At 36.8% G+C, this 19,049-nt stretch overlaps 1 long non-coding RNA gene across 2 annotated transcripts in view; it reads left to right on the plus strand.

Moving 5' to 3' along the window:
• Window positions 1-18,010, plus strand: part of LOC122222419 — an 85,292-nt gene extending 67,282 nt beyond the window's left edge. The window contains exons 6-8 of one of the 2 annotated variants that reach the window (XR_006203744.1): window positions 335-446; window positions 9,931-10,015; window positions 17,717-18,010. This is a non-coding gene — a long non-coding RNA (uncharacterized LOC122222419). The remainder of the gene's footprint in view (window positions 1-334; window positions 447-9,930; window positions 10,016-17,716) is intronic. The other variant, XR_006203745.1, reaches the window with a different exon arrangement.
• Window positions 18,011-19,049: the final 1,039 nt, after the last annotated feature.

Raw genomic sequence — 19,049 nt, forward strand, 5'->3', positions numbered from 1 at the left:
ATCATCACCTAGCATCTGTCTACCATGACATCCTCTGGGATGTTCATATAATACATCTAGTCCTCAGTTATCATCTCCTTCCATGGTGACAACCATCAATGATATACCACTACTCCTGAATTGTGTGCTCCAATCTGCCTTCCACTATAGCATCTCTTTGTTACTATTGTGAAGTCTCTGGGTTTGCCTACTCTCCCTTGACTGACTTCTGCATACCTCCCTCAGGGACCAGGAAAATGTGCAATACCAGCAGGTTACTCTTGGTCTGGGAAATGCAAGTTTTGGTGGATTATCTCAGACTCTTTTCAGGCCTGACATAATCTTGTCATCATAGGCATTCTGTTGCTGCTATACCACACCAGGAGTATAAGGAATTCCAGGCTTTGTCATTTGCTGAGACACTTCCTAGAAGATAAGACATGTATCTTCATTGCTCAGGTTGCAAGGTATGTCAGAGGTTCGGTTCCTCTGCCCTGAGAGTCTGCCTAAGGAGATGGCAGGAGGCAGGGTCCCTGCTCAGTGACCTGTAGATCCCTGCTTTTCTGTCTAACACCCCACTTTCTCTTACTCCATCCAAAGAAAATTTTTATTTTTCCCCTTCGGTAAGGGAATGGCAGGGGAGCGAGTAGGGAAACTATCTTGATAAATACTTTTCTTTATCTGTCATTTATACCAAGATCTTGGCCTTGAGTTCTTTTGGCAGGTACATGGCCTCCTCAGCTATATGTAAAACCTCTTGCTTAATGTGGTAGAGACGGATTACAGAGAAAGTAAATATCCAATTCCCATTTTTTTCTTCTGCTTTAAATCCCAAACATAAACATGACAATTTTCCAGGAAGGAGAAAAAGACAATATTATGTTTTCCATCACCAATGTGAAGATGCAACATGAGAGTTTACCTTTCTAGTTAAAATAAAGAAATATGAAGTGTACCTGGGTAGCTCAGTTGGTCAAGCATCTGACTTTTGATTTCAGCTCAGGTCATGATCCCAGGGTTGTGGGATCGAGCCCCACGTCGGGCTCTGCACCGAGCATTGAGCCTGCTTAAAATACTTTCTCTCTCTCTCTCTCTCTCTCTCTCTCTCTCTCTCTCTCTCTCTCTCTCTCTCCCCCTCTCCCCTCCGCTGCCCTCTCCCCTGCTTGTGCACTCTCTTTCTCTAAAATAAAATTAATAAATTGATTAATGAAAAGAAATATGAAAGGGGGTGTGTTTTCTCTGATCCTTCTCTGATGTGATTCTTGATCACTTCAGGTTTTATTCTTTGCTCCTTTCTCTATATTTATCCATGGATTAAGTATCATTTATTAGTGACATCTCCCACCATTTTAGACAAAGTCAGACAAAATTAAAACCCTCCATAACCTGCTCCTCCAGGACTATGGCCTAGTTTTAATCTTCACTCCTTTCTCAGTATTCCTGCTGGAAGCCATCACATATTCAGATTGTTCTTCCAATCTCCACACTAATGGTTGATTTCTATAATATTCCTTTCAGAAATCATAACCTCATCATAACACTGGAAATAACTGTGTTTTCAGATGTTTCCCTAATTGTCTTTCATGCAATAATAAATATAATTAAAAGAATATTAATAAATTGCAGTAAATCCATTTTGAGTATTAAAATTTGTGGAATCAGTTTTCCTACCAATATTCTTTGAGAATCACATTCAGAACTTAAACTGCAAATGTTTATTTTTATTGAAGAAAAGTAGTTTGCTAAACATATTTAATATCAGGAATAAATATGAATTTGTGTGAGAGAGAATTGATTTAGTGCCAATCATGTGTCATTGTTTTAAAGGTAAATTACAGAGCTGTTCCCAAAACAAATTTAAATAAAAACCTCTCTCTCTCTCTCTCTCTCTCTGTCTCTCTCTCTCTGTCTCTCTCTCTCTCAGACAAACATTTAAACATAAATATGCAAGGCAAAAGATCCACTTTCATCTGGGTAAAAATGTATGCTGAAAAAATTGTTAAGAATAAGACAATGTAATCCTATGCTAAGTGCCAAATGTTTGGTAGCAACAACAGAAAGTACTGACTGCAAGAATTTAAAGGAAGGGAGCACCCCAAGCTAAGACTGTCAGTCAATGAAGATTCCAAAAAGGAGGCAGAATTTGAGGAGGGCTTTACAGGATACCAAGGATTGAGAGAGTTGTAGAGGAAATGAGAAATGTTTTGGAATAGGGAGAGTGGCATTATCATGGTGACCATACTTAGTTGTTTTCAAAAATAGAAAATGAGGGGCGCCTGGGTGGCGCAGTCGGTTAAGCGTCCGACTTCAGCCAGGTCACGATCTCGCGGTCCGTGAGTTCGAGCCCCGCATCAGGCTCTGGGCTGATGGCTCGGAGCCTGGAGCCTGTTTCCGATTCTGTGTCTCCCTCTCTCTCTGCCCCTCCCCCGTTCATGCTCTGTCTCTCTCTGTCCCAAAAAAAATAAATAAATAAAAAACGTTGAAAAAAAAATTTAAAAAAAAAAATAGAAAATGAATGCATCTCATTAGAATGGGTAGAATGAGAGCTCAAGAAAGGTAAAACTGGAAGAGCGATTGGGAGCAGATCTGGAGGTCTTTAGATGGCCCATCAATGGGAACTTCAAAGGATACTATCTAAAAAGTGAAAAGACAACCCACATAAAGGGAGAAAATATTTGTAAATCATTTATCCATTAAGCATCTAATATCAAGATATATAAAAAATTCTTACAACTCAACAATAAAAAGACAAATAGTTGAGTTAAAAACTGGGGAAAGTACTTGAATAGACATCTCTCCAAGTAAGATATACAAGTGACCAATAAGCACATGAAAAGATGCTCAATAGCATTAATCATCACGGAAATGTAAATCAAAACCACAATGAGATTCTACTTCACACTCACTAATATGGCTTTAATCAAAAAGATAAATAATAACATGTTAACAAGGATGTGAAGAACTCAGAACCATCCTACACTGCTGGTGGAAATGTAAAATGGGACACCCACTGTGGAAAACAGTTTAATCATATGTTAATCATACGTTTATGTTGCCATATGACCCAGCAATACCACACCTTGGTATATGCCCAAGAGAAATAAAAACACGTTCACACAAAAACTTGCACACAAACGTTCACAACAGCATTATTTATAATTGCCAAAAGATAGGAACAACCTAAACACCCACCAAGCAAAGAAAAAATACATAAAATGTAGTGTATTCATGCATTGGAATATTATTTATCCATAAAAAAGAATGAAGTACTGATAAATACCACAACATGAGTAAACCTTGTAAACATTATGCTAAGTGCAAGAAGCAGACACAAAAAGCATACATTATAATATTCCATTTACATACAAAATATTCAGGATAGGCAAACCCATAGAGACAGAAGGTAGATTCATGGTTGCGAGGAGCTGGGAAGAGGGGTGAATGGGGAGTGACTGTTAACCGGGATGGAGTTTTGATGGAAGGTGATGAAAATATTCTGAATCAGTTAGTGGGATGGTTGTACAATTCTAAGAATATACTGAAAACTGAATTGTATATTTTAAAATCGAGACTTTTATGGTACATGAATTATATCTCAATAAGAAAGAAAATCTACATTAAGAAAAAATAAGGAACTGTATCTTTTAAACCTTAAGCAGCCACGGAATATTTTTGTGTAGGACAGCAACCTGTTCACATTTGCATTTTGTTCTGTCTTGTCTCTTGACCTACAACAGTGTTTCTCACAGTGAAACGGTTTCTTTCTTTCCTTTTCCATGCAGCCTCCATTTCCTGACCCAGTCTTGCTCCCTGACCCTTGCCATCTGGCACCCAGTTTCATCTCATTATTAAAATTCTTCTCTTAAAAGTTACCAAAAAGTTTCTTGCTACTAATCTAGGAGGTATATTCTTATTTGTGCTCAAGAAACTAAATCTTTTTGTTTTGTGGTAATGATAACCACATTTTCTTGTAATTCCCTGTTCCTCATCTCTCTGAACACCTTTTTCCCCCCTCCTGTCCCGTAAAGGAAAGATATCCCCCTCAAAGATGTATTTCTGATCCTTTTACCATCTGGAGCTGTTGGTGATCTTATCCAACCCCTGATTTCTGTAGGACTTGAAACTCTCTGCCCCAGCATCTCTCCACAGCTCCGGTCCTTCATTCCTTACTGCTGGCTGCACCTGTCTACCTAAATAGACGGAAAAGTTTGCTCAGTCTCAATTTGACTTAAATGAAGCATACAAACTTTCTCCTATGTTTTCTCTATCTGTCACAATCTTAGTATCTTCACAATCACTCCAGCTCAAAAATCATAACATTTTTTCACTCTTTTTATCCAACCAGCTGCTAAGACCTATAGACTCTACATTCGTATCTCTCACTTCTATGCTTTATTCTTTGTTCCCACTGAAAACAACCTAATCCAAGTATTCATTTTACACCTTGACTGGAATATCCTACCTTATATCTATGTCATATTCATCCTTCAGTACATGGTTCAAACACCACTATGTCCATAGTGCCTTCTCCAACTTCTCTATGGAGAAGTGACCTCTCCATCCTCTAAAGGCTTACCATGCTCTCTCTACCTCCTCACAGTTACAGTAATTCGCATCAGATAAGGTAGAGAATATTAACTTCCCCACTACTGGAAGCTCCTGGAGTTAAGAAACATTGCCATTAGGATATACTTTGCCATTTAAAATATCTACTACATTGCTTTGTACCCAATTAGTTCTTAAAGGAATTTAAGATAGCCAGTGTTTTATACAAAATAAGCCTTCGATAACTTTTTGTTCACTGAACAAATGTTCACATAATCTTTTATTTTTTATAAGAACTTCTCTTAGGTATCACTGATCATTTGCAGCCAGAATTAAGAAGATAAAAAAAAATACTTATCACAGACAGGTCCCCAGCTTATTTATGTCCCACACGTGCAAATAGGACCCCATCTAGACTAAAATAGGAATTCCCCTTCCCTCTGCTGTTACTGCTACCACAAAGTTCTTATCCCTTCAGAGGGAGAAAACCACTGCCACTGCACCCCCCCCCCCCCACTTTCTGCCATGCACAGGGGATTGGTGAAGATGAGGTCAGAACTTTAGGCCCCTGGGGGGTATCATTTCCCCCAGCCATTTCCTATCATCCCTATCACCCTGGGCATCTCAGCCCCCTGACTCCCCTTCCAGTCCCATAGCCATGCTCATTCAACACCCTATCCTGCTAAAAATTCTTCTCTGGCCACAGGAACCACCACTGGTGCCTTCAGTCCCCAACACTCCAAGTCCTGTGGTTGCAGACTAGGAAGGGCTCTGACTTAGGATGGGGAGAATGACCTGCCCTGACATTTTAGGGCACTCTGAATACATTTTCTCATAGATATATTATTGAAGATAATAATTACCTTCACATGTCAACCAAGAAACTCCATAACCACTTTTTACAATGTTTTCATGGAAAAATGGCTTCTGAGTTTTAAATTCAGGAAACAGTGCCTTAGGCTCTTTTGGACAAAGCGAACAAATATTTTGGGTGAAACCCAAGTAGGTACTTGATTTTCCAACTAACTTAAATGTGTGAACTTTTAAAAGTGAAATCATTCAAGGTTTTAATATTTAACATGATGAGAACTTTTTAGGCACCCTTCAATCTGCTTTAGATTTCTCTACATCACCTTAGGAAGATGTTATACTGCTGACAACTAGGTGTGATTTTGTCACATCAAAATACATATACACCTGCGCTTAAGACAAAAAGGTGATTGTGAATAAGGCTCACAGTTCGAAGGTACAGCAGGATGGTATAGAGCAGACGGTTTGATAATGAGAAATTATAGTTTCCTGCAATTCTTGAGGACCGAAGGGAGGGAATTACTTGCTTTATGCTGGCAGCAATTTCCTTAAACCCTGTGAGATGGCATAGCTCAAGCTGTTGCAAATGTAGGCAGAGTATCTACCAGCCACAGTTCTTGGTTGGAGCAAGATTCCCTGAGGCATGAAATATATTGAAAAGCCTTTCTAAATAGGATTGATCACTTAATTTGACTGTTTTAGAGAAAATCCTACATAGTCTTCAATTTCCAGCATTTGTTCACAGCTTCCTGGAAGCTTATTAATTATTTCTACCATATATGTGGGTATATACATTCATATATATTTTAATTAGGTACTCTAATCATAGAGATCATCATCAATATACTGTATTAAAAGTGTTAGACATTAGTTACAGAATATTCCTTTAGCTTGGCTTTCACAATATGGTACCATCAACACCAAGCTCTTCCTCTGAGAGAAAAAATTAAGTCTTTAGATGCATGTTGGTGTCTTTTTTTTGCAAGATGGGTGTGGTGACATCAACCATTGCCACTAGTCCTCAAAACAGAGCAACCAGCAGCACAAAGCGGATCATCATGTTTAAAAACAGAGAAGCTGGTATCTGTTTTGTTAACTGCACACTTCATTTCGAGGGGTTAACTTTTGCCTCTCACTTATACTTTCTCTTTCATGAATGAGCAATTAATTACTTAGCCGCTGTCGCTGTTTCAGAGCTTCAGTTTACAATAGCCTTTTGTTTTCTTGCACACTAAAGAGCTTTGAAGGATTTCAATCTTCAAAAACACAGAGCACTTTCTTTCTCTTTATTTCTGAACACAAAAAAAGTGTCTATTCTTATGTATATTTAATAACAGTCTTCAAAAAAGAGCCTTATTGTGCACCTTAACATGATCTGATTGATTCTTGCAGCTAAGTCAAAGGAACACATACAAATCTTAGCTCTGGGAAACATTTTCTATTTAAGAATTTTAAAGTGTAAACTTTATAATAAAGTAGGGGAGAACATGTAAATATGTTGTATTTCATTTTAAATACAGTTAAGCACAGTTTAAACACAGCCAACTCTTTCCAGATGATAATGTGACTTGGATAATGAAGTGCTTCGTCTTAAGTCACAGAAAGTTCAGTGCTGTTGCAGCTTACAATTACAGGGGGAGCTCTGTATGTCCTTATTTAAATATGTTTATCTCTTGACAACAAGGAGATGCATGTATTTATGTATACACATATATACAGTCTTCACAGGCAGAGGAAAATAAAAGACTGAGGCATTATCTGATAGAATTACTGTCTGTTGATAATACCTGAGACGTAAGTCCCTCATATCCCTCTTTTATTTTTTTTAATATATGAAATTTATTGTCAAATTGGTTTCCATACAACACCCAAGTCTCATCCCAAAAGATGCCCTCTTCAATGCTCATCACCTACCCCCCCCACCCCCCATCAACCCTCAGTTTGTTCTCAGTTTTCCCTCTTTTATTTCTTAAAAACAGATGTGGGTAAGACAATGAATCTGGCTAGGATAATAAAACTTCCATCCATTTTGAATGTATTTTTGTGTATGGTGTAAGAAAGTGGTCCAGTTTCATTCTTCCGCATGTTGCTGTCCAGTTTTGACCACTGGGTGTTAACATGTAAGCGATGAATCACTAAATTCTACTCGTGAAGCCAATATTACACTATATGTTAACTAACTAGAATTTGAATAAAAACTTGAAACAAAAATAAATAAAAATAAATAAAAGCTCAGATAACAGCATTTTTCTGCAATAAAGTATTTTTTAGTTGTTAAAAAAAAAACCTTCCATTATCTAGAATGGTTATGGAATTGAAATGTTAATTTAATAGTCTGATTAATTCAGCATTAAGTAGTACATACTTTCTCCTTTAACCCATGAAATTAAAAATGCAAATAATTCAGTTAAATATATAAAACAATTTCTATCCCTGGTAAAGATGAGCTGAACTTGGAATATACCTTTGTCTTGATATTAAAAAAAAAATTCTAGTCCTGACACAAGTTTACTGATTATCAATCACTTCTTTCTCATAATATTGCTGAGATCCCATGAGTGAACACACACATGCACATCAGTTAACAGAGGGCTCTAAGTAGTTAAATTCCAGCAAATTGAGAATATACCATAAGTATCTCAGCTTCTTACTTAATTTTATATTTTACAAATACAGTATTTTGCATTTAAAAAATTTTTTAAGTATTTGTTTTTTTTAATTTTTTAAGTTTGTTTGTTTGTTTTGAGAGAGAGAGAGAGCAGGGGAGGGGCAGTGAGAGAGGGAAAGAGAGAATCCCAAGCAGGCTCAGTACTGACAGCACGGAGCCTGATGTGGGGCTCAAACTCACAAACTGTGACATCATGACCTGAGCAGAAACCAAGAGTCAGACACTTAACTGACTGAGCCACCCAGGCACCTCTGAATTTTTAAATGTTAGTATCTTCCTGGCCCACTAGAGAGCTTAATAAAGCATACTCCCAGCATTTATGTCAAAATCTTGTACAGAGTTAGACAGCAAGGCCAGGTATATACTGACCTGACAACCCATTATACGATCAGCTCTTGGCTCTGGTGGTCAGATACAATTTGCACTCTGGTAGTCGAGGTGACCACTGATGATGTCCTGGGCTTGGACATATCCTTTTTCATCATCCTTCATTCAGTCAAACAGGGTTCAGAGTCAGAGTCATTCTACTAAGCGAGGCCCTTGGAGAATATCAGGAATCCAGTTAGGTTAGATTGACAAGAACCCAATTCTTTATTTATAATTACCTCTCTGTACCACCATGGCATTTAGCGCCTCCATTGGAGACAGGTGGAATTCAGGTGATCAAGAACTTCTCCACTGTGGGAGACCAGGATGATTTGGTTAATTCTGGCTACATTATCAGCTTTCCAATTTTGTAATTCTATCTTAATATGACTACATTGAAACATATATAACATATAATGAACTGTTTGAAAATATTTCATGTTTTGGCTTAAATTATCTCTAGGACACACTATCTCTAGTGCAATTTTGAATATCTGAATATGTTATCCTATTATGTGGCCATAGTATAATTTATTTAACCAATCCCCTGATGCTGAAAATTAAGATATTTTCATTTTAACATTAAAACACCACTCTGCCATAACTATCCATGCAGTTGTACTCATGAAAGGATAAAGCTCAGTGGTTAAGGGCATAAAGTTTGGTGCCCAGCAGAGGGAGATTTGGGTCCTGTCACTTTCTAATGGTGTAATTTTGGATAAATCTCTTAACATCTCAAAGCTTTAGTTCTTTCATCTGTAAAAGGCAGATAATTTGACCTAATTCCTAGGTATTTTAAGAGCATCCAATGAGGAAGTACATGTGAATTCATGGTAAATAAATTAGTTTGCTCTTAATTAGCTACCTATACTTATTTCCTTAAGATGAATTTATAGCGGTACCTGAGTAGCTTGGTTAGTTAAGCATCTGACTCTTGGTTTCAACTCAGGTCACGATCTCACAGTTTGTGAGATGGAGCCCTGCATCAGGCTCTATGCTGACAGCACAGAACCTGCTTGGGATTCTCTCTCTCCCTCTCCTCTCTGCTTCTCTCTCTTTCAAAATAAATAAATAAACTTGAAAAAAGATGAATTTATAGACATGAAATTATATTGTTAATGTACATTTTTAAGGTCCTTGACCCATGTTGCCTAATTGCCCTCATAGTATACAACTCCCAATAGCAATATCACATTATGCTGTAATAAAGTATGTGTTGGTTTGTATCTAGAATTAACCTGTGAAGTCATCAATAGGAGTTCTAGGTCTCGTTTCATGTGGGTACCTATCACAGGGACATATACACAGCACATGCTCCAATCATTGTTTGTTTAGTGAATATCTATACCTTTCCTTCTGATATGAATAAGCACATCTGTTTTTTTTGTTTTTTTTGTTTTTTTAAAAACAGCACCACCTTTTCAGAGACAAGGCCCTCCTTGTCATCAATTCTGGAGGTCACCACTGCAGGCAAATAGAACAAGTGGGCTTCACAGTCAATGGCAGTGGTTCTCATCTAGGGAACGTATTTTAAAATGCAGATTTCTGTGTTCCGTTTGCAGAGATTCTGATTCAGGAAGTTCCATTTGTGGCCCAGGAATCTAATCTTTATTTACCACCTTCCAACCAACACCATTCCTGACACAGGTAGTGTATGTGTTCTATCCTGATAACCACTGATCTCTATAGTCTTTGCCTCACAATGCCAGAGTTCTTTAGGTTCCTTCCAATCCTGTGACTCTATAATGTATTTTTTAAAGGCATCACCCATCAAAACAAGCTCAGAGGCCTTATAACTTATCCATAATATTTGATAATTATTAAAAGATGCATTGTTGCTAAACTAGCCAGGCTTTCTGCTGATTTGGGGGAAGAACAAGTGAAACAAAGACAAATAGTTTATCCTGGTACCTGCCCACACATGCCAAATTCCATCCTGGTATCTATTCCCCGCATGGCAGGAACCGAGTTGGTCTGCTCCATTTTGACCAAAAGTAAACATTATGTTATCACTCCATATCATTCTCCTTGATCCAAATGCCCACAGAGGGGCTGGAAGTGGCCTCCAAAGAGGGTACCAACATGAAAACCCATGAAGGCAGAGCTAAACAGCTTTCCTGTCTCTTGCTGTCCTTAGTGAGCAGCCCAAAACCAACAGGCCCAAGTGAAGGTTTGAAGAAGGTGGCCCTCAGAAAGTTCTTCAAGGAAAAGTCGAGGGTCACCAGGAAATTTAGCAACTGAGACCTAGAAGCCAATGCTCCTGAGAAAAGAGCATTCAAAGTGAAAAAGACAAATGATACTAGTAAAGAGCCTCTCTTAAGCTTGATTTCATGTAGTTTTGGCTTTGTGTAGTTCTTGGTACATCTATATCCAGCTTTTCTCAGAATGGTTCCCAATTACCCACCTACCCCATGCCTCAGATAAGAAAACAAATGCTATCATACATCACTTTTCTCTTCTTATATAAAATAAAGATAGGGTTGTTAGGAGGATTACATTTGATGACTTAGCAGAATGCCTGTTACATAATACAGGTGGTCAGTCATTTTCCTTCTCTCTTCCTCTCTACCTTCACCCATCCTCACTCCCAAATCTGTCCTTCTGTATCTAAATAAGACTGCTAGTTCACATATCTCTATGTCTTAATTTTTAAGTAACCAACAAGAATTTGTTCAAAACATCATTAAATACCAGCATATTCATTATGGACTTTATAATAAAAATATAACTCATGATTTATAACCTCAATCAATTTATAATCTGATAGGAAAGAGAAAACGAACATGCATATAGCAACAGGAGGACAAATAAAATTTTATTAAATGTTATTTATTAAGTAATTTAATTTATTACTTAATTTATTAAAACTTAATTTATTAAAAATTATCTTCTGGATCATCAATAAGTATGGTAGCAATTCAAAGAAAGGAGAAAGCTATGGGTCTGAATTTCCAAAGAAAGCTTCAAGGAATAGTCAGGGTTTAATCTTGGCTCTGAAATAAAAACATCTATACGTTACTTACTATGTGTCAGTTACTATACTAAATAGAGATAGGTTTATCTTTTATCTCTATCATTACTCTCTTCCTTTTTATGAAAGAACAATTCAGTTTGCATAGAGGCAAGGACATTACAGATATGAGGAGTGGGAAAAGAAGCAACTGAGACAAGAGAAATGTAGGGATTTGTTTCATGCATTTTTCAAGCAACACCACTGTCCAAATAAGCCCTTTTGAACTCCAGCATACCAGGCTTTATCTGTACTTTCCCACACAAGTCAATTATAGCCTGGACCATACTTCCTACACAATTCAAGTTCTCATCATTTATTGATAAAATAGCCCATGGCATTGAAAAAAAAAAAAAGTCTTCCATGCAAAATCATGGCAAATTACATGAGGAATAAGAATATTTTATTCTTGGGGCACCCGGGTGGATCAGTTGGTTAAATGTCTGACTCTTAATTTCTGCTCAGGTCATGATCTTATGGTTCATGGGCTCGAGCCCTGCATCTGGCTCTGTACTGACAGAGTGAAACCTGCTTGGGATTCTCTCTCTCCCTCTTTTTCTGCCCCTCCCCAGCTCCCTCTGACTCTCTCTGAAAATAAATAAATAAACTTAATTATAAAACTTAAATTTAAAAAAAGAGTATTTTATTCTTTAAGTTGTAGTCATAGAATTAACCTGACTTTCCTTGAACAATGAAAATGTTGCCAGGAAGAAATGATGCAATCTGAGGTAGTGGAAAGTATAGGGACTTTGTGACAGGTCACCAGAATTAGAATTCCTCCATTCCCTCCACCCCTGCCATTTGCTGTGTGACCATGGATAAATAATTTAGTCTGAGTTTGTTTCCTTGTGTGTTAATTGAAGGTATAAAAATAATACCTGTAGTAGAAAATTTTTGTGAAGATTAAAGGAAATAATCTAGTCGAATGCCTTTTGGAAATCAAAAGGATTACAGAAATATTATTATTATTATTATTATTATTATTACTGCTTTTATTATCATTTGCTGAACTAGGTATTGTTACATCAGGTGAATAAATTTAAGTTTGCTTAGAAGTAAATGATTCCTATAAAATATATGCTTGGTCTCCCTTCAGGCATACTAAACTTCAGCTCTGTAATATAAGCATTTAACTGTCTTTTCCACATAAAACTTATTTGTGACTCACACAGATTCCTTTGCCTTATGAGGATGTTCAAAACACCTCTATCTGTTCTAGAAAATAAAATTTCTGAAGTTGTTGCTTTTTTCTCCAAGCCTAAGTGCATTTTTCATTTACCAAAGAAAGGTGAGACAGCCAGAAGAATTGGTCTATTGCTGCCTCTTTAAAAGACTCTCTCTCTTCTTTCCATCGTTCCTGGCTTGTATTGAAACCAGATGGTAAAACCAAGACTGGAACATCCTTTGGTGTCCAGAAGGAGGCCAGTCTGGCCAAAGCATTGTCATTCTTGTCAGCAACCAGAGTCAAAAACATTTTTATAGTTAATCATCAGGAGTGCGTACTGGCTCTAACAGCCATGTATGCAGTATTTGTCAGCATGAAGGTTCTATCCACACCACAGATGACGCCATGTCGGCAAGAAATGTGTTTCGATATCCTTTAGCAATGAGCTGAGCAAATTTTCATGGCTGACTCCCAAAGCAAACAATGATATAAAATTTAGTGCCGGCCTTCTTTTTCACCAAATTGTGTGGATACTAGTATCTTTCATTTATAAAACCTAACTCCTTCACAGCAAATCTGCCCTGGAATACTCTTTAAAATATGGAAAGTTAAAGAACTGCAGCAAATTACTACAAATATTTTTAAAGAAATTAACCCACCCTAAAATGAACTTTCATTTCCAAAGATGAAGAGCTGCAGTCTTAGACTCTGAGGAATCAGAGTAATTTCATGGATGAGGGCCCACCAATAAAATCTTGTCTCTACCTATATTCAGTAATTAATTATAGCAAGGAGGCAGGGAATATGAAAATAGCATAATTAAAGTAAATGCAGTATTCTCTGGAGCTCAAATAGAGAAGTTTTGGTGGCCACAGGAACGGAATACTAACATTGTAAAACATGGCAAGGGCATAAGTTTATTAGGTCTTATATATAGCTGATGGAAGCTATTCATTTTTCAAGTACTATAGAAAAGGAAATCCAGATATCTGGAGAAGGACATTCAAAAACAGCTTCTCCACTTTACAGTTGAGGCTTGTCACCATATCAGAGGGACTCAGATGAATATTTCATGTGAAAGGTTCAAGTAGAAAAATTTGAAGGAGATGCCTAGAGCAGCAGAACTAAATTACGGTTACATATTACAGTATTGCAAGAGGATCTAACATAGGTCTGACTTTATTCTATAATGAAACTGTATATGTGTAATCAGCAAAACAGTGTTCAGGGCACAAACCATACAAGTTTCAGGTTGTAACTGATGAATGCTTGTAGAAACCAGAATCCTGTAATACTGACGTTACTCTCCCTACCATGATATATATATCCATAGTGTTTGTAATTCATAATTTTTGCACAAAACAAAATAAAAATTTGTTGTGCTAACCCTAATATTCCTCAGCTAGTGAAAGTTAAGATCCATAATGAAATGCATATTTATTTACTTTGGATTGATAACATTTGAAATATGATGACCAATGTCTTTTTCTTTAAAAGTGCTTCCAAAATTATCTAAGATATGTATGTGTAGGATGATTTGGTTTGGTTCGGTTTCTCTCCTTTTGAAATTAAGAGTGACTATCTTCCCATAGATAAACCCAGGTTTATCATCAGTAGTGCTCTGTTATTTTTGAATTAACACTGAGAATATTAATATGGTACAATAGCCATTAAAAGGGACAGAGGAAATTTTAAATAGACAGTAGTTAAAAATCATTAAGACTAAAAGATTAGCATGTGCTATTTTAAAAGAGTAACAATTAAAAAAATATTTTAGAGAAAGAAAAAATCTGAGAAATTTAGTCAGAGTTTTTGGTTTATATACTGTTATGTTATTCCTTGTCATCCCATGGTAAAGCATAAGAAAAATAATGCATCACAACTTTAAAAAGATAGCAGTAATGTAGGAGACAGTACATGGATTTCTTTCCAAGAGCTCACTGACTAATTTAAATGTCTTTTGATTGGCCAATCATTTTCATTCCCAAGCAGAAATGATTGGAAACAAGCTTTCTCCAACCCCCCACTTTAGTTGTTAACTGAGCCAATCATTAAAAAGACCAGTTTTGAACCTACAGAGTAAATAGGTTCATACATTTAAAGAAACGTGGCTTTCTAACTGCCTTTGTTAGATTAGAGATGCTTTATTTCATTCCTCAAGGAAAAGTTACTTGTTTTGCTTTCTTAAACATAAAGTGAGCTGCAAACAGCTTTACAATAAATTAAAATGTTCTGAAAAGAATCCTAATACTGAAAGATATCTCTACTCGTTAACCAAGGAGCTACTCATTCTGAATGATAAAAGTTGTATTAGGTTAAAAAGTATTCTTCAGAAAGGAGTTTCAGGATTCTGACCTTCTTTTACTTCGTTATTATATAAAAAGGGAGCTTGAAATCATCTAGAAATAATAAAAAAAAAATTTAAGCAAGGCCCCTGATACCAATTTTCTCTTCACATTTATATTAAGAAGCTAATAAAATATAGATTAAATAAAGCCAGAGGATCCATATAAGCCCTCACTTGTTATGTAAGGGGCCAGACCTTATGTAATATGCGTTTTCTTACTAATTCTTCAAATTCTGAATGCTTTGTGTGATACCAAGGAATACTGAATACAAGGGATGTTTAATGTTTTTATAATACATATGCATTTGCATATGCACGGAGCATATGAGCTACTTTTGTCAGTAGTTTGGTGACATCTAGTGGAAATAGTGATTTGTAACCTACAATAAAGTTCAAATCCCATAGCAAAAGGGAATGGTTTGGGGATCAAGAACATGGATAAACAATTGAAAACATTTCCCTACCTTCTGTCCTAAGTAACAAAAATGAGCACATTTAGGTAATCTTTCTGTGGAAAAGTAACTTAACATCCATGTCGATTACACTAAAAAAAATTTCTGATCAGAAAATACATGGTCTTGGCAAAAAATTTAGAATATAAACATACAAGAAAACAAAAATTATATATAATCCTTCCACCCCCCCCCCAAAAAAAACACTCATTGATATAGTGTGCCTTTTTCTCTAAGCTTATATATATTTGTTTTTTTACTAAATTTGGAGTTCCTGGATATACAATTTTATATTCTAATTTTTTCACATTGTGTGAGCCTTTTTATCACATAAAATGTTTATGAGCATGTTATCAGATAAAGAAATAATTTTAATTATGAGAAACAGAGAACATTAATATTTTTTATTTTCAGAGTAGGATACAAGCGTATAATTTTGTGAATTCTATATGAGGATCCAGGAATGATACAAAAACATGATTTCAGTAAAGCTCTTTCATTAGCACTGTTTTTTAAAAGACCTATCCATAGAAATGCTAAATATGTATTTTACATCAATAAAAAACCTTATTAAGGGTATTACCAGATCCAAGGGTATTGAAAATGAATGAAACCCCATACCTTACCTGTGAAACACAAGTAGCCTAATAAGGAAGAATTAAATATTTTTCAAATAAATAATATTGTAACCAATATATAGAACTGTACAAAGGAGGAAGTTATGATCTTTAGGGGGAAAAGAAATGGAGAAACCCTCCAAGAAGAGACGACAGCTGTGCAGGACTTTGAAGAATGAAGAAGGATGAAGGGTATTAGCTGAGGCAAGAAGCATGGAATAGCTTGGTGTAAGTTGGCATCCCTAGAGAAAAGTAACGATAGAAGATGTGACTAGAGAGGTGATGGCAGATGGTGAAGGATCTTTATCATGGAGGTTATGGAAACCCACTAAAAGTTCTTTTTTACGGACAGTAACATGATTACATTAGCATTTTATAAAATCATGCTGACTGCAGTGTGGAAGATGAATAGGAGAGGAGGGGACCAGCCAGTAGACTGCCGCAGCAATTCAGAAGGGAAATGGGGAGGCCGGCACTGAGAAAGAGCAGTGAGTTTAGACAGAAAACAAACAGTGGAAGGTTCTTTAAGAGGGGGCAAGTCATGGAATTCAAATATGCTCGATGATAGACACCTAGGTACTAAGAATGACCCTGAATCCTGCTTTAGGTCACTAATACCTAGAACAGCATTCAAACAATTACTAGTTAAGGAGGAAATGTGTGATTTTTAGATTGCACACTGCAACATGTGTAAGCTTGGACAAATCTTAATTTATATTATGATCATATGATAGATAGCAGGGAAAGAGGTTTGTATGCACACCTTATCAGGCTGGTTCTGGTTATTGAATAGGTTTTCTTTGACAGAGGTCAAAGAAAAAGAAAATTTGGCATGTCCTCATTACCCCAATGATTAAATAAATAGGTAGGTACATAGATAGATGATAGATAGATAGATAGATAGATAAGACACATGCCTCCACTGTGGGCGAGGAGTGGTTAACGTCTCTAATTGGCCTTAGCACCAAGCCAAGGCTCGGGGAAGGAGGAGTGCTAAAGAGGTTTGAGACATAATCAAGGAGATTCAAAGGAAAAAACCAATTTCAGCTGTCTCAGAGATTTGTCTACATGCAGTGTCATTAGAAAGAGTAAATGACCTGCTGAACTCTTGGGTATCAAGAAGACATTTCTAAAATGTAGAGATCAAAATTATATTATTCAAAAAGCTACATCTACGTGCCTCTGTGCATATGCCTCCATACATACAAAGTGGAGGGAGAGCTTTTAGAGCATGCAATGAAGACGTGGATTCCCGGAGCAGCGGTCCACTAGCAATCAAATTTACTAAGTTAACAGGAGCCATGTGTCCTGCACTTACCATGTGCTCGAGTCACCTGCTGCCAAGCAGTAGCTGTTTTTAGCTACCACTGATGGAGTGCTCACCTTGGGCTAAGTGCTTTACAAACATTCTCCAGTTTAATCCTTTCAACAACCTAGGAGTTTAACCCTATGATACTTAGGGGGAGGTTAAGCCATTTGCCCAAGGTCACTCAGCCAGTAAGTGGAGAAGCTAGGATTCAAACTCTTCTCCAACTCCAGATCTGTACCCTTACCCATTACGCTGTCCTAGGTCAGCACTGTTCATTCATTTGTTCAAAAACTCAAGTTCTCTTAAGTTTTATTGTTATCGAATGCTTTTATGAACATAAGGAACCATCCATACCAGTAGCTAGATTCTGATATCAACATAGAGTTTCCTTCCTTCCTCAGACGTGTAGCTACACAACTGACTGCAGTGTTCTCTTATTTTGTTTCAGAGCATACAGAGCTGGTGTGTGAGAGACAGGTGGCAGCCAGTTGCTATGGCAATTGCCTGTCATTAATGATAAAGGGTAATTACTGCAGCAAATATCTGTTTAACTTGAAAAATCTGACTTGCCCGCTCCCCATAGGGGGCACACCCTTTATACCATTCCCTCTGCTCACAGAAGCCTATCTTCTTGTATAAACTCTGCCTGGACAATGTTGCTTTGCTGCAAAGAGCTAAGTAAAGCCTGACTTCTTAAAGATTTAGGAGAAGGAAGAGGAGATGAGTCACAGAAAGAAAAAGGCTAAAAAAAAAAAAATTAAAGATACACATTTCCCTCCTCTACAGACTGTCTAAACGTGTTTCCCTTTAATTAAAGTGTGAAGGAAATAATCCCAAAATATGGCACAATCATGGACAAAGTTCAATGGCTGTTTGAATAACCACATGTGGCTAATTACTAGAGGCTGACTATAAGATCAAATAGTGTTTTTAAACTGACTTAGAGAACTATGGAAAAGATGAAGATGTCCCAGAGGAAATGATTCTGAGAAATCCCTATACTCAGTATTATTTACCAATTTTTCCAAGTCAGCTAACAGCCCTTTTGATAGGAGAATTGTGCTTACTCTGTTGGGGGATAATGTAGAGTGAAAAACTTCATTAGTACCTTTTAGTTCAGTGTTCTAGACAAGTTATAAAAGGACAGTCTCTAACTGTAGTACATTACAGACTGTGCTAGGTAAATGTTATCATTAAAAAAGATGTCAAAGTAAAAAGCCCAGAAACTGGGACTCAACATAAAATCAAACGCCAATTTCATCTCTCTTTTCTTCCCACCCCAAACCTGGGGTTCAAACACTCTCCTCCCATTGATGTTTTTTGAAATGCTGGCCATTTTTGCTTGACACACCAGTGATGAATTTATAGGCATTATTCTCACAAACAGGAAGTCTAATCTAAGGCCTGTTTCATAATTATCTTTTTCTTTTTTAATCCAGTTCTCATTACATTTAATACCCAACCTACAGACAAGTAGACAAGCTTTTGATCCAAGATAATGGACCATTCCCTACAAGAATATTCTTATTCCTTAGAGATTAATGTTCCAAGATGTCCAGAATCTTATCCCCAGAGTTTGGCCTGGTTACTGAGGTCATGTTTTGCTCTGTCTTTTATTATTATTATTATTATTAAGCCATAGAATAGCTAGAGCAGAAGGAGTTTGGGTGGGAAACAACCCAAGGGCTGGCTCACCCATACAGACTGCATAACACAGGTGGGAGAGAGGAGGGTTCACCAGTATTTATAATCCTTGAAACCATGATTCTGAGAATCACAGA

This window comes from Panthera leo, chromosome B3, assembly GCF_018350215.1.
Source record: "Panthera leo isolate Ple1 chromosome B3, P.leo_Ple1_pat1.1, whole genome shotgun sequence".
Taxonomy (NCBI): Eukaryota; Metazoa; Chordata; class Mammalia; order Carnivora; family Felidae; genus Panthera; species Panthera leo.